Genomic DNA, 15377 nt, shown 5'->3' with positions numbered 1-15377 from the left:
TAAATTTTTACGAGCGAGCGGAGCGAGCGAGCAACGATCACAATTTCCAAGGTATACATATACCTTATATTGCCTTGCATATATTTCGTGTTAGTACCTAATTTTGTCAGCCACTTCGGACATCACATTGGACTGTAGTATGTGGAAATAGTACTATTTATGTGAAACTATTCACAAACTGTAAACATTTGTCAGCAGGCAATAGGATAAAGACTTCCGGCTCCTCGGGCTGGTGCGAATGTTTCAATGTCCGTATGCGCCAAACCGTTGGATTGTGACACACCTTTACGCGTCTCTCGTTCGCTGCGCTCGCTCGAAAACTATAGCGTAACCTAAAACCAATCCATCTTGCGTTCATTATTCGATATGGTGGCGACTTATTTCGAATTTGCGAACGTGTCGGATCGGATGTGAGGTTGGACTAAATTTTTACGAGCGAGCGGAGCGAGCGAGCATCGATCACAACATGCAAGGTATACATATACCTTGCAATATGCATATATATCGTGTTAGTACCTAATTTCGTCAGCCACTTCGGACATCACATTGCACTGTAGTATGTGGAAATAGTACTATTTATGTGAAACTATTCACAAACTGTAAACATCTGTCAGCAGGCAATATGATAAAGACATCCGGCTCCTCGGGCTGGTGCGAATGTTTCAATGTCAGTATGTGCCAAACCGTTGGATTGTGACACTCCTTTACGCGTCTCTCGCTCGCTGCGCCCGCTCGAAAGCTGTAGCCTAACCTAAACCCAATCCATCTTGCGTTAGTCATTCGATATGAAGGCAACTTATTTCGAATTTGCGAACGTGTCGGATCGGATGTGAGGTTGGACTAAATTTTTACGAGCGAGCGGAGCGAGCGAGCAACGATCACAATTTGCAAGGTATACATATACCTTGCAATATGCATATATATCGTGTTAGTACCTAATTTTGTCCGCCACTTCGGACATCACATTGCACTGTAGTATGTGGAAATAGTACTAGTTATGTGAAACTATTCACAAACTGTAAACATTTGTCAGTAGGCAATATGATAAAGACTTCCGGCTCCTCGGCCTGGTGCGAATGTTTCAATGTCAGTATGTGCCAAACCGTTGGATTGTGACACACCTTTACGCGTCTCTCGCGCGCTGCGTTCGCTCGAAAACTATAGCGTAACCTAAAACCAATCCATCTTGCGTTCATTATTCGATATGGTGGCGACTTATTTCGAATTTGCGAACGTGTCGGATCGGATGTGAGGTTGGACTAAATTTTTACGAGCGAGCGGAGCGAGCGAGCATCGATCACAATATGCAAGGTATACATATACCTTGCAATATGCATATATATCGTGTTAGTACCTAATTTTGTCAGCCACTTCGGACATCACATTGCACTGTAGTATGTGGAAATAGTACTATTTATGTGAAACTATTCACAAACTGTAAACATTTGTCAGCAGGCAATACGATAAGTACTTCCGGCTCCTCTGGCTGGTGCGAATGTTTCCATGTCCGTATGTGCAAACCGTTGGATTGTGACACACCTTTACGCGTCTCTCGCTCGCTGCGTTCGCTCGAAAACTATAGCGTAACCTAAAACCAATCCATCTTGCGTTCATTATTCGATATGGTGGCGACTTATTTCGAATTTGCGAACGTGTCGGATCGGATGTGAGGTTGGACTAAATTTTTACGAGCGAGCGGAGCGAGCGAGCATCGATCACAATATTGCAAGGTATACATATACCTTGCAATATGCATATATACCGTGTTAGTACCTAATTTCGTCAGCCACTTCGGACATCACATTGCCCTGTAGTATGTGGAAATAGTACTATTTATGTGAAACTATTCACAAACTGTAAACATTTGTCAGCAGGCAATATGATAAAGACATCCGGCTCCTCGGGCTGGTGCGAATGTTTCAATGTCAGTATGTGCCAAACCGTTGGATTGTGACACACCTTTACGCGTCTCTCGCTCGCTGCGCCCGCTCGAAAGCTGTAGCCTAACCTAAACCCAATCCATCTTGCGTTAGTCATTCGATATGGTGGCGACTTATTTCGAATTTGCGAACGTGTCGGATCGGATGTGAGGTTGGACTAAATTTTTACGAGCGAGCGGAGCGAGCGAGCAACGATCACAATTTGCAAGGTATACATATACCTTGCAATATGCATATATATCGTGTTAGTACCTAATTTTGTTAGCCACTTCGGACATCACATTGGACTGTAGTATGTGGAAATAGTACTATTTATGTGAAACTATTCACAAACTGTAAACATTTGTCAGCAGGCAATAGGATAAAGACTTCCGGCTCCTCGGGCTGGTGCGAATGTTTCAATGTCCGTATGCGCCAAACCGTTGGATTGTGACACACCTTTACGCGTCTCTCGTTCGCTGCGCTCGCTCGAAAACTATAGCGTAACCTAAAACCAATCCATCTTGCGTTCATTATTCGATATGGTGGCGACTTATTTCGAATTTGCGAACGTGTCGGATCGGATGTGAGGTTGGACTAAATTTTTACGAGCGAGCGGAGCGAGCAAGCATCGATCACAACACGCAAGGTATACATATACCTCGCAATATGCATATATATCGTGTTAGTACCTAATTTCGTCAGCCACTTCGGACATCACATTGCACTGTAGTATGTGGAAATAGTACTATTTATGTGAAACTATTCACAAACTGTAAACATCTGTCAGCAGGCAATATGATAAAGACATCCGGCTCCTCGGGCTGGTGCGAATGTTTCAATGTCAGTATGTGCCAAACCGTTGGATTGTGACACACCTTTACGCCTCTCTCGCTCGCTGCGCCCGCTCGAAAACTATAGCGTAACCTAAAACCAATCCATCTTGCGTTCATTATTCGATATGGTGGCGACTTATTTCGAATTTGCGAACGTGTCGGATCGTATGTGAGGTTGGACTAAATTTTTACGAGCGAGCGGAGCGAGCGAGCAACGATCACAATTTCCAAGGTATACATATACCTTATATTGCCTTGCATATATTTCGTGTTAGTACCTAATTTTGTCAGCCACTTCGGACATCACATTGGACTGTAGTATGTGGAAATAGTACTATTTATGTGAAACTATTCACAAACTGTAAACATTTGTCAGCAGGCAATAGGATAAAGGCTTCCGGCTCCTCGGGCTGGTGCGAATGTTTCAATGTCCGTATGCGCCAAACCGTTGGATTGTGACACACCTTTACGCGTCTCTCGTTCGCTGCGCTCGCTCGAAAACTATAGCGTAACCTAAAACCAATCCATCTTGCGTTCATTATTCGATATGGTGGCGACTTATTTCGAATTTGCGAACGTGTCGGATCGGATGTGAGGTTGGACTAAATTTTTACGAGCGAGCGGAGCGAGCGAGCATCGATCACAACATGCAAGGTATACATATACCTTGCAATATGCATATATATCGTGTTAGTACCTAATTTCGTCAGCCACTTCGGACATCACATTGCACTGTAGTATGTGGAAATAGTACTATTTATGTGAAACTATTCACAAACTGTAAACATCTGTCAGCAGGCAATATGATAAAGACATCCGGCTCCTCGGGCTGGTGCGAATGTTTCAATGTCAGTATGTGCCAAACCGTTGGATTGTGACACTCCTTTACGCGTCTCTCGCTCGCTGCGCCCGCTCGAAAGCTGTAGCCTAACCTAAACCCAATCCATCTTGCGTTAGTCATTCGATATGAAGGCAACTTATTTCGAATTTGCGAACGTGTCGGATCGGATGTGAGGTTGGACTAAATTTTTACGAGCGAGCGGAGCGAGCGAGCAACGATCACAATTTGCAAGGTATACATATACCTTGCAATATGCATATATATCGTGTTAGTACCTAATTTTGTCCGCCACTTCGGACATCACATTGCACTGTAGTATTTGGAAATAGTACTAGTTATGTGAAACTATTCACAAACTGTAAACATTTGTCAGTAGGCAATATGATAAAGACTTCCGGCTCCTCGGCCTGGTGCGAATGTTTCAATGTCAGTATGTGCCAAACCGTTGGATTGTGACACACCTTTACGCGTCTCTCGCGCGCTGCGTTCGCTCGAAAACTATAGCGTAACCTAAAACCAATCCATCTTGCGTTCATTATTCGATATGGTGGCGACTTATTTCGAATTTGCGAACGTGTCGGATCGGATGTGAGGTTGGACTAAATTTTTACGAGCGAGCGGAGCGAGCGAGCAACGATCACAATTTGCAAGGTATACATATACCTTGCAATATGCATATATATCGTGTTAGTACCTAATTTTGTTAGCCACTTCGGACATCACATTGGACTGTAGTATGTGGAAATAGTACTATTTATGTGAAACTATTCACAAACTGTAAACATTTGTCAGCAGGCAATAGGATAAAGACTTCCGGCTCCTCGGGCTGGTGCGAATGTTTCAATGTCCGTATGCGCCAAACCGTTGGATTGTGACACACCTTTACGCGTCTCTCGTTCGCTGCGCTCGCTCGAAAACTATAGCGTAACCTAAAACCAATCCATCTTGCGTTCATTATTCGATATGGTGGCGACTTATTTCGAATTTGCGAACGTGTCGGATCGGATGTGAGGTTGGACTAAATTTTTACGAGCGAGCGGAGCGAGCAAGCATCGATCACAACACGCAAGGTATACATATACCTTGCAATATGCATATATATCGTGTTAGTACCTAATTTCGTCAGCCACTTCGGACATCACATTGCACTGTAGTATGTGGAAATAGTACTATTTATGTGAAACTATTCATAAACTGTAAACATCTGTCAGCAGGCAATATGATAAAGACATCCGGCTCCTCGGGCTGGTGCGAATGTTTCAATGTCAGTATGTGCCAAACCGTTGGATTGTGACACACCTTTACGCGTCTCTCGCTCGCTGCGTTCGCTCGAAAACTATAGCGTAACCTAAAACCAATCCATCTTGCGTTCATTATTCGATATGGTGGCGACTTATTTCGAATTTGCGAACGTGTCGGATCGGATGTGAGGTTGGACTAAATTTTTACGAGCGAGCGGAGCGAGCGAGCATCGATCACAATATGCAAGGTATACATATACCTTGCAATATGCATATATATCGTGTTAGTACCTAATTTTGTCAGCCACTTCGGACATCACATTGCACTGTAGTATGTGGAAATAGTACTATTTATGTGAAACTATTCACAAACTGTAAACATTTGTCAGCAGGCAATACGATAAGTACTTCCGGCTCCTCGGGCTGGTGCGAATGTTTCAATGTCCGTATGCGCCAAACCGTTGGATTGTGACACACCTTTACGCGTCTCTCGTTCGCTGCGCTCGCTCGAAAACTATAGCGTAACCTAAAACCAATCCATCTTGCGTTCATTATTCGATATGGTGGCGACTTATTTCGAATTTGCGAACGTGTCGGATCGGATGTGAGGTTGGACTAAATTTTTACGAGCGAGCGGAGCGAGCGAGCATCGATCACAATATGCAAGGTATACATATACCTTGCAATATGCATATATATCGTGTTAGTACCTAATTTCGTCAGCCACTTCGGACATCACATTGCCCTGTAGTATGTGGAAATAGTACTATTTATGTGAAACTATTCACAAACTGTAAACATTTGTCAGCAGGCAATGTGATAAAGACATCCGGCTCCTCGGGCTGGTGCGAATGTTTCAATGTCAGTATGTGCCAAACCGTTGGATTGTGACACACCTTTACGCGTCTCTCGCTCGCTGCGCCCGCTCGAAAGCTGTAGCCTAACCTAAACCCAATCCATCTTGCGTTAGTCATTCGATATGGTGGCGACTTATTTCGAATTTGCGAACGTGTCGGATCGGATGTGAGGTTGGACTAAATTTTTACGAGCGAGCGGAGCGAGCGAGCAACGATCACAATTTGCAAGGTATACATATACCTTGCAATATGCATATATATCGTGTTAGTACCTAATTTTGTTAGCCACTTCGGACATCACATTGGACTGTAGTATGTGGAAATAGTACTATTTATGTGAAACTATTCACAAACTGTAAACATTTGTCAGCAGGCAATAGGATAAAGACTTCCGGCTCCTCGGGCTGGTGCGAATGTTTCAATGTCCGTATGTGCCAAACCGTGGGATTGTGACACACCTTTACGCGTCTCTCGTTCGCTGCGCTCGCTCGAAAACTATAGCGTAACCTAAAACCAATCCATCTTGCGTTCATTATTCGATATGGTGGCGACTTATTTCGAATTTGCGAACGTGTCGGATCGGATGTGAGGTTGGACTAAATTTTTACGAGCGAGCGGAGCGAGCGAGCAACGATCACAATTTGCAAGGTATACATATACCTTGCAATATGCATATATATCGTGTTAGTACCTAATTTTGTCAGCCACTTCGGACATCACATTGCACTGTAGTATGTCGAAATAGTACTATTTATGTGAAACTATTCACAAACTGTAAACATTTGTCAGTAGGCAGTATGATCAAGACTTCCGGCTCCTCGGGCTGGTGCGAATGTTTCAATGTCCGTATGTGCCAAACCGTGGGATTGTGACACACCTTTACGCGTCTCTCGCTCGCTGCGTTCGCTCGAAAACTATAGCGTAACCTAAAACCAATCCATCTTGCGTTCATTATTCGATATGGTGGCGACTTATTTCGAATTTGCGAACGTGTCGGATCGGATGTGAGGTTGGACTAAATTTTTACGAGCGAGCGGAGCGAGCGAGCATCGATCACAATATGCAAGGTATATGTATACCTTGCAATATGCATATATATCGTGTTAGTACCTAATTTTGTCAGCCACTTCGGACATCACATTGCACTGTAGTATGTGGAAATAGTACTATTTATGTGAAACTATTCACAAACTGTAAACATTTGTCAGCAGGCAATACGATAAGTACTTCCGGCTCCTCTGGCTGGTGCGAATGTTTCCATGTCCGTATGTGCCAAACCGTTGGATTGTGACACACCTTTACGCGTCTCTCGCTCGCTGCGTTCGCTCGAAAACTATAGCGTAACCTAAAACCAATCCATCTTGCGTTCATTATTCGATATGGTGGCGACTTATTTCGAATTTGCGAACGTGTCGGATCGGATGTGAGGTTGGACTAAATTTTTACGAGCGAGCGGAGCGAGCGAGCATCGATCACAATATGCAAGGTATACATATACCTTGCAATATGCATATATATCGTGTTAGTACCTAATTTCGTCAGCCACTTCGGACATCACATTGCCCTGTAGTATGTGGAAATAGTACTATTTATGTGAAACTATTCACACACTGTAAACATTTGTCAGCAGGCAATATGATAAAGACATCCGGCTCCTCGGGCTGGTGCGAATGTTTCAATGTCAGTATGTGCCAAACCGTTGGATTGTGACACACCTTTACGCCTCTCTCGCTCGCTGCGCCCGCTCGAAAACTATAGCGTAACCTAAAACCAATCCATCTTGCGTTCATTATTCGATATGGTGGCGACTTATTTCGAATTTGCGAACGTGTCGGATCGTATGTGAGGTTGGACTAAATTTTTACGAGCGAGCGGAGCGAGCGAGCAACGATCACAATTTCCAAGGTATACATATACCTTATATTCCCTTGCATATATTTCGTGTTAGTACCTAATTTTGTCAGCCACTTCGGACATCACATTGGACTGTAGTATGTGGAAATAGTACTATTTATGTGAAACTATTCACAAACTGTAAACATTTGTCAGCAGGCAATAGGATAAAGACTTCCGGCTCCTCGGGCTGGTGCGAATGTTTCAATGTCCGTATGCGCCAAACCGTTGGATTGTGACACACCTTTACGCGTCTCTCGTTCGCTGCGCTCGCTCGAAAACTATAGCGTAACCTAAAACCAATCCATCTTGCGTTCATTATTCGATATGGTGGCGACTTATTTCGAATTTGCGAACGTGTCGGATCGGATGTGAGGTTGGACTAAATTTTTACGAGCGAGCGGAGCGAGCGAGCATCGATCACAACATGCAAGGTATACATATACCTTGCAATATGCATATATATCGTGTCAGTACCTAATTTCGTCAGCCACTTCGGACATCACATTGCACTGTAGTATGTGGAAATAGTACTATTTATGTGAAACTATTCACAAACTGTAAACATTTGTCAGTAGGCAATATGATAAAGACTTCCGGCTCCTCGGCCTGGTGCGAATGTTTCAATGTCAGTATGTGCCAAACCGTTGGATTGTGACACACCTTTACGGGTCTCTCGCTCGCTGCGTTCGCTCGAAAACTATAGCGTAACCTAAAACCAATCCATCTTGCGTTCATTATTCGATATGGTGGCGACTTATTTCGAATTTGCGAACGTGTCGGATCGGATGTGAGGTTGGACTAAATTTTTACGAGCGAGCGGAGCGAGCGAGCATCGATCACAATATGCAAGGTATACATATACCTTGCAATATGCATATATATCGTGTTAGTACCTAATTTTGTCAGCCACTTCGGACATCACATTGCACTGTAGTATGTGGAAATAGTACTATTTATGTGAAACTATTCACAAACTGTAAACATTTGTCAGCAGGCAATACGATAAGTACTTCCGGCTCCTCTGGCTGGTGCGAATGTTTCCATGTCCGTATGTGCAAACCGTTGGATTGTGACACACCTTTACGCGTCTCTCGCTCGCTGCGTTCGCTCGAAAACTATAGCGTAACCTAAAACCAATCCATCTTGCGTTCATTATTCGATATGGTGGCGACTTATTTCGAATTTGCGAACGTGTCGGATCGGATGTGAGGTTGGACTAAATTTTTACGAGCGAGCGGAGCGAGCGAGCATCGATCACAATATGCAAGGTATACATATACCTTGCAATATGCATATATATCGTGTTAGTACCTAATTTCGTCAGCCACTTCGGACATCACATTGCCCTGTAGTATGTGGAAATAGTACTATTTATGTGAAACTATTCACAAACTGTAAACATTTGTCAGCAGGCAATATGATAAAGACATCCGGCTCCTCGGGCTGGTGCGAATGTTTCAATGTCAGTATGTGCCAAACCGTTGGATTGTGACACACCTTTACGCGTCTCTCGCTCGCTGCGCCCGCTCGAAATCTGTAGCCTAACCTAAACCCAATCCATCTTGCGTTAGTCATTCGATATGGTGGCGACTTATTTCGAATTTGCGAACGTGTCGGATCGGATGTGAGGTTGGACTAAATTTTTACGAGCGAGCGGAGCGAGCGAGCAACGATCACAATTTGCAAGGTATACATATACCTTGCAATATGCATATATATCGTGTTAGTACCTAATTTTGTTAGCCACTTCGGACATCACATTGGACTGTAGTATGTGGAAATAGTACTATTTATGTGAAACTATTCACAAACTGTAAACATTTGTCAGCAGGCAATAGGATAAAGACTTCCGGCTCCTCGGGCTGGTGCGAATGTTTCAATGTCCGTATGTGCCAAACCGTGGGATTGTGACACACCTTTACGCGTCTCTCGTTCGCTGCGCTCGCTCGAAAACTATAGCGTAACCTAAAACCAATCCATCTTGCGTTCATTATTCGATATGGTGGCGACTTATTTCGAATTTGCGAACGTGTCGGATCGGATGTGAGGTTGGACTAAATTTTTACGAGCGAGCGGAGCGAGCGAGCATCGATCACAATATGCAAGGTATACATATACCTTGCAATATGCATATATATCGTGTTAGTACCTAATTTTGTCAGCCACTTCGGACATCACATTGCACTGTAGTATGTGGAAATAGTACTATTTATGTGAAACTATTCACAAACTGTAAACATTTGTCAGCAGGCAATACGATAAGTACTTCCGGCTCCTCTGGCTGGTGCGAATGTTTCCATGTCCGTATGTGCAAACCGTTGGATTGTGACACACCTTTACGCGTCTCTCGCTCGCTGCGTTCGCTCGAAAACTATAGCGTAACCTAAAACCAATCCATCTTGCGTTCATTATTCGATATGGTGGCGACTTATTTCGAATTTGCGAACGTGTCGGATCGGATGTGAGGTTGGACTAAATTTTTACGAGCGAGCGGAGCGAGCGAGCATCGATCACAATATGCAAGGTATACATATACCTTGCAATATGCATATATATCGTGTTAGTACCTAATTTCGTCAGCCACTTCGGACATCACATTGCCCTGTAGTATGTGGAAATAGTACTATTTATGTGAAACTATTCACAAACTGTAAACATTTGTCAGCAGGCAATAGGATAAAGACTTCCGGCTCCTCGGGCTGGTGCGAATGTTTCAATGTCCGTATGCGCCAAACCGTTGGATTGTGACACACCTTTACGCGTCTCTCGTTCGCTGCGCTCGCTCGAAAACTATAGCGTAACCTAAAACCAATCCATCTTGCGTTCATTATTCGATATGGTGGCGACTTATTTCGAATTTGCGAACGTGTCGGATCGGATGTGAGGTTGGACTAAATTTTTACGAGCGAGCGGAGCGAGCGAGCATCGATCACAACATGCAAGGTATACATATACCTTGCAATATGCATATATATCGTGTTAGTACCTAATTTCGTCAGCCACTTCGGACATCACATTGCACTGTAGTATGTGGAAATAGTACTATTTATGTGAAACTATTCACAAACTGTAAACATCTGTCAGCAGGCAATATGATAAAGACATCCGGCTCCTCGGGCTGGTGCGAATGTTTCAATGTCAGTATGTGCCAAACCGTTGGATTGTGACACACCTTTACGCGTCTCTCGCTCGCTGCGCCCGCTCGAAAGCTGTAGCCTAACCTAAACCCAATCCATCTTGCGTTAGTCATTCGATATGAAGGCAACTTATTTCGAATTTGCGAACGTGTCGGATCGGATGTGAGGTTGGACTAAATTTTTACGAGCGAGCGGAGCGAGCGAGCAACGATCACAATTTGCAAGGTATACATATACCTTGCAATATGCATATATATCGTGTTAGTACCTAATTTTGTCCGCCACTTCGGACATCACATTGCACTGTAGTATGTGGAAATAGTACTAGTTATGTGAAACTATTCACAAACTGTAAACATTTGTCAGTAGGCAATATGATAAAGACTTCCGGCTCCTCGGCCTGGTGCGAATGTTTCAATGTCAGTATGTGCCAAACCGTTGGATTGTGACACACCTTTACGCGTCTCTCGCTCGCTGCGTTCGCTCGAAAACTATAGCGTAACCTAGAACCAATCCATCTTGCGTTCATTATTCGATATGGTGGCTACTTATTTCGAATTTGCGAACGTGTCGGATCGGATGTGAGGTTGGACTAAATTTTTACGAGCGAGCGGAGCGAGCGAGCATCGATCACAATATGCAAGGTATACATATACCTTGCAATATGCATATATATCGTGTTAGTACCTAATTTTGTCAGCCACTTCGGACATCACATTGCACTGTAGTATGTGGAAATAGTACTATTTATGTGAAACTATTCACAAACTGTAAACATTTATCAGCAGGCAATACGATAAGTACTTCCGGCTCCTCTGGCTGGTGCGAATGTTTCCATCTCCGTATGTGCAAACCGTTGGATTGTGACACACCTTTACGCGTCTCTCGCTCGCTGCGTTCGCTCGAAAACTATAGCGTAACCTAAAACCAATCCATCTTGCGTTCATTATTCGATATGGTGGCGACTTATTTCGAATTTGCGAACGTGTCGGATCGGATGTGAGGTTGGACTAAATTTTTACGAGCGAGCGGAGCGAGCGAGCAACGATCACAATTTGCAAGGTATACATATACCTTGCAATATGCATATATATCGTGTTAGTACCTAATTTTGTTAGCCACTTCGGACATCACATTGGACTGTAGTATGTGGAAATAGTACTATTTATGTGAAACTATTCACAAACTGTAAACATTTGTCAGCAGGCAATAGGATAAAGACTTCCGGCTCCTCGGGCTGGTGCGAATGTTTCAATGTCCGTATGTGCCAAACCGTGGGATTGTGACACACCTTTACGCGTCTCTCGTTCGCTGCGCTCGCTCGAAAACTATAGCGTAACCTAAAACCAATCCATCTTGCGTTCATTATTCGATATGGTGGCGACTTATTTCGAATTTGCGAACGTGTCGGATCGGATGTGAGGTTGGACTAAATTTTTACGAGCGAGCGGAGCGAGCGAGCAACGATCACAATTTGCAAGGTATACATATACCTTGCAATATGCATATATATCGTGTTAGTACCTAATTTTGTCAGCCACTTCGGACATCACATTGGACTGTAGTATGTGGAAATAGTACTATTTATGTGAAACTATTCACAAACTGTAAACATTTGTCAGCAGGCAATAGGATAAAGACTTCCGGCTCCTCGGGCTGGTGCGAATGTTTCAATGTCCGTATGCGCCAAACCGTTGGATTGTGACACACCTTTACGCGTCTCTCGTTCGCTGCGCTCGCTCGAAAACTATAGCGTAACCTAAAACCAATCCATCTTGCGTTCATTATTCGATATGGTGGCGCCTTATTTCGAATTTGCGAACGTGTCGGATCGGATGTGAGGTTGGACTAAATTTTTACGAGCGAGCGGAGCGAGCGAGCATCGATCACAACATGCAAGGTATACATATACCTTGCAATATGCATATATATCGTGTTAGTACCTAATTTCGTCAGCCACTTCGGACATCACATTGCACTGTAGTATGTGGAAATAGTACTATTTATGTGAAACTATTCACAAACTGTAAACATCTGTCAGCAGGCAATATGATAAAGACATCCGGCTCCTCGGGCTGGTGCGAATGTTTCAATGTCAGTATGTGCCAAACCGTTGGATTGTGACACACCTTTACGCGTCTCTCGCTCGCTGCGCCCGCTCGAAAGCTGTAGCCTAACCTAAACCCAATCCATCTTGCGTTAGTCATTCGATATGAAGGCAACTTATTTCGAATTTGCGAACGTGTCGGATCGGATGTGAGGTTGGACTAAATTTTTACGAGCGAGCGGAGCGAGCGAGCAACGATCACAATTTGCAAGGTATACATATACCTTGCAATATGCATATATATCGTGTTAGTACCTAATTTTGTCCGCCACTTCGGACATCACATTGCACTGTAGTATGTGGATATAGTACTAGTTATGTGAAACTATTCACAAACTGTAAACATTTGTCAGTAGGCAATATGATAAAGACTTCCGGCTCCTCGGCCTGGTGCGAATGTTTCAATGTCAGTATGTGCCAAACCGTTGGATTGTGACACACCTTTACGCGTCTCTCGCTCGCTGCGTTCGCTCGAAAACTATAGCGTAACCTAAAACCAATCCATCTTGCGTTCATTATTCGATATGGTGGCGACTTATTTCGAATTTGCGAACGTGTCGGATCGGATGTGAGGTTGGACTAAATTTTTACGAGCGAGCGGAGCGAGCGAGCATCGATCACAATATGCAAGGTATACATATACCTTGCAATATGCATATATATCGTGTTAGTACCTAATTTTGTCAGCCACTTCGGACATCACATTGCACTGTAGTATGTGGAAATAGTACTATTTATGTGAAACTATTCACAAACTGTAAACATTTGTCAGCAGGCAATACGATAAGTACTTCCGGCTCCTCTGGCTGGTGCGAATGTTTCCATGTCCGTATGTGCCAAACCGTTGGATTGTGACACACCTTTACGCGTCTCTCGCTCGCTGCGTTCGCTCGAAAACTATAGCGTAACCTAAAACCAATCCATCTTGCGTTCATTATTCGATATGGTGGCGACTTATTTCGAATTTGCGAACGTGTCGGATCGGATGTGAGGTTGGACTAAATTTTTACGAGCGAGCGGAGCGAGCGAGCATCGATCACAATATGCAAGGTATTCATATACCTTGCAATATGCATATATATCGTGTTAGTACCTAATTTCGTCAGCCACTTCGGACATCACATTGCCCTGTAGTATGTGGAAATAGTACTATTTATGTGAAACTATTCACACACTGTAAACATTAGTCAGCAGGCAATATGATAAAGACATCCGGCTCCTCGGGCTGGTGCGAATGTTTCAATGTCAGTATGTGCCAAACCGTTGGATTGTGACACACCTTTACGCCTCTCTCGCTCGCTGCGCCCGCTCGAAAACTATAGCGTAACCTAAAACCAATCCATCTTGCGTTCATTATTCGATATGGTGGCGACTTATTTCGAATTTGCGAACGTGTCGGATCGTATGTGAGGTTGGACTAAATTTTTACGAGCGAGCGGAGCGAGCGAGCAACGATCACAATTTCCAAGGTATACATATACCTTATATTGCCTTGCATATATTTCGTGTTAGTACCTAATTTTGTCAGCCACTTCGGACATCACATTGGACTGTAGTATGTGGAAATAGTACTATTTATGTGAAACTATTCACAAACTGTAAACATTTGTCAGCAGGCAATAGGATAAAGACTTCCGGCTCCTCGGGCTGGTGCGAATGTTTCAATGTCCGTATGCGCCAAACCGTTGGATTGTGACACACCTTTACGCGTCTCTCGTTCGCTGCGCTCGCTCGAAAACTATAGCGTAACCTAAAACCAATCCATCTTGCGTTCATTATTCGATATGGTGGCGACTTATTTCGAATTTGCGAACGTGTCGGATCGGATGTGAGGTTGGACTAAATTTTTACGAGCGAGCGGAGCGAGCGAGCATCGATCACAACATGCAAGGTATATGTATACCTTGCAATATGCATATATATCGTGTTAGTACCTAATTTCGTCAGCCACTTCGGACATCACATTGCACTGTAGTATGTGGAAATAGTACTATTTATGTGAAACTATTCACAAACTGTAAACATCTGTCAGCAGGCAATATGATAAAGACATCCGGCTCCTCGGGCTGGTGCGAATGTTTCAATGTCAGTATGTGCCAAACCGTTGGATTGTGACACACCTTTACGCGTCTCTCGCTCGCTGCGCCCGCTCGAAAGCTGTAGCCTAACCTAAACCCAATCCATCTTGCGTTAGTCATTCGATATGAAGGCAACTTATTTCGAATTTGCGAACGTGTCGGATCGGATGTGAGGTTGGACTAAATTTTTACGAGCGAGCGGAGCGAGCGAGCAACGATCACAATTTGCAAGGTATACATATACCTTGCAATATGCATATATATCGTGTTAGTACCTAATTTTGTCCGCCACTTCGGACATCACATTGCACTGTAGTATGTGGAAATAGTACTAGTTATGTGAAACTATTCACAAACTGTAAACATTTGTCAGTAGGCAATATGATAAAGACTTCCGGCTCCTCGGCCTGGTGCGAATGTTTCAATGTCAGTATGTGCCAAACCGTTGGATTGTGACACACCTTT

Source organism: Bombus terrestris, unplaced genomic scaffold, assembly GCF_910591885.1.
Source record: "Bombus terrestris unplaced genomic scaffold, iyBomTerr1.2, whole genome shotgun sequence".
Taxonomy (NCBI): domain Eukaryota; kingdom Metazoa; phylum Arthropoda; class Insecta; order Hymenoptera; family Apidae; genus Bombus; species Bombus terrestris.
Note: the sequence above shows the minus strand (reverse complement) of the source record.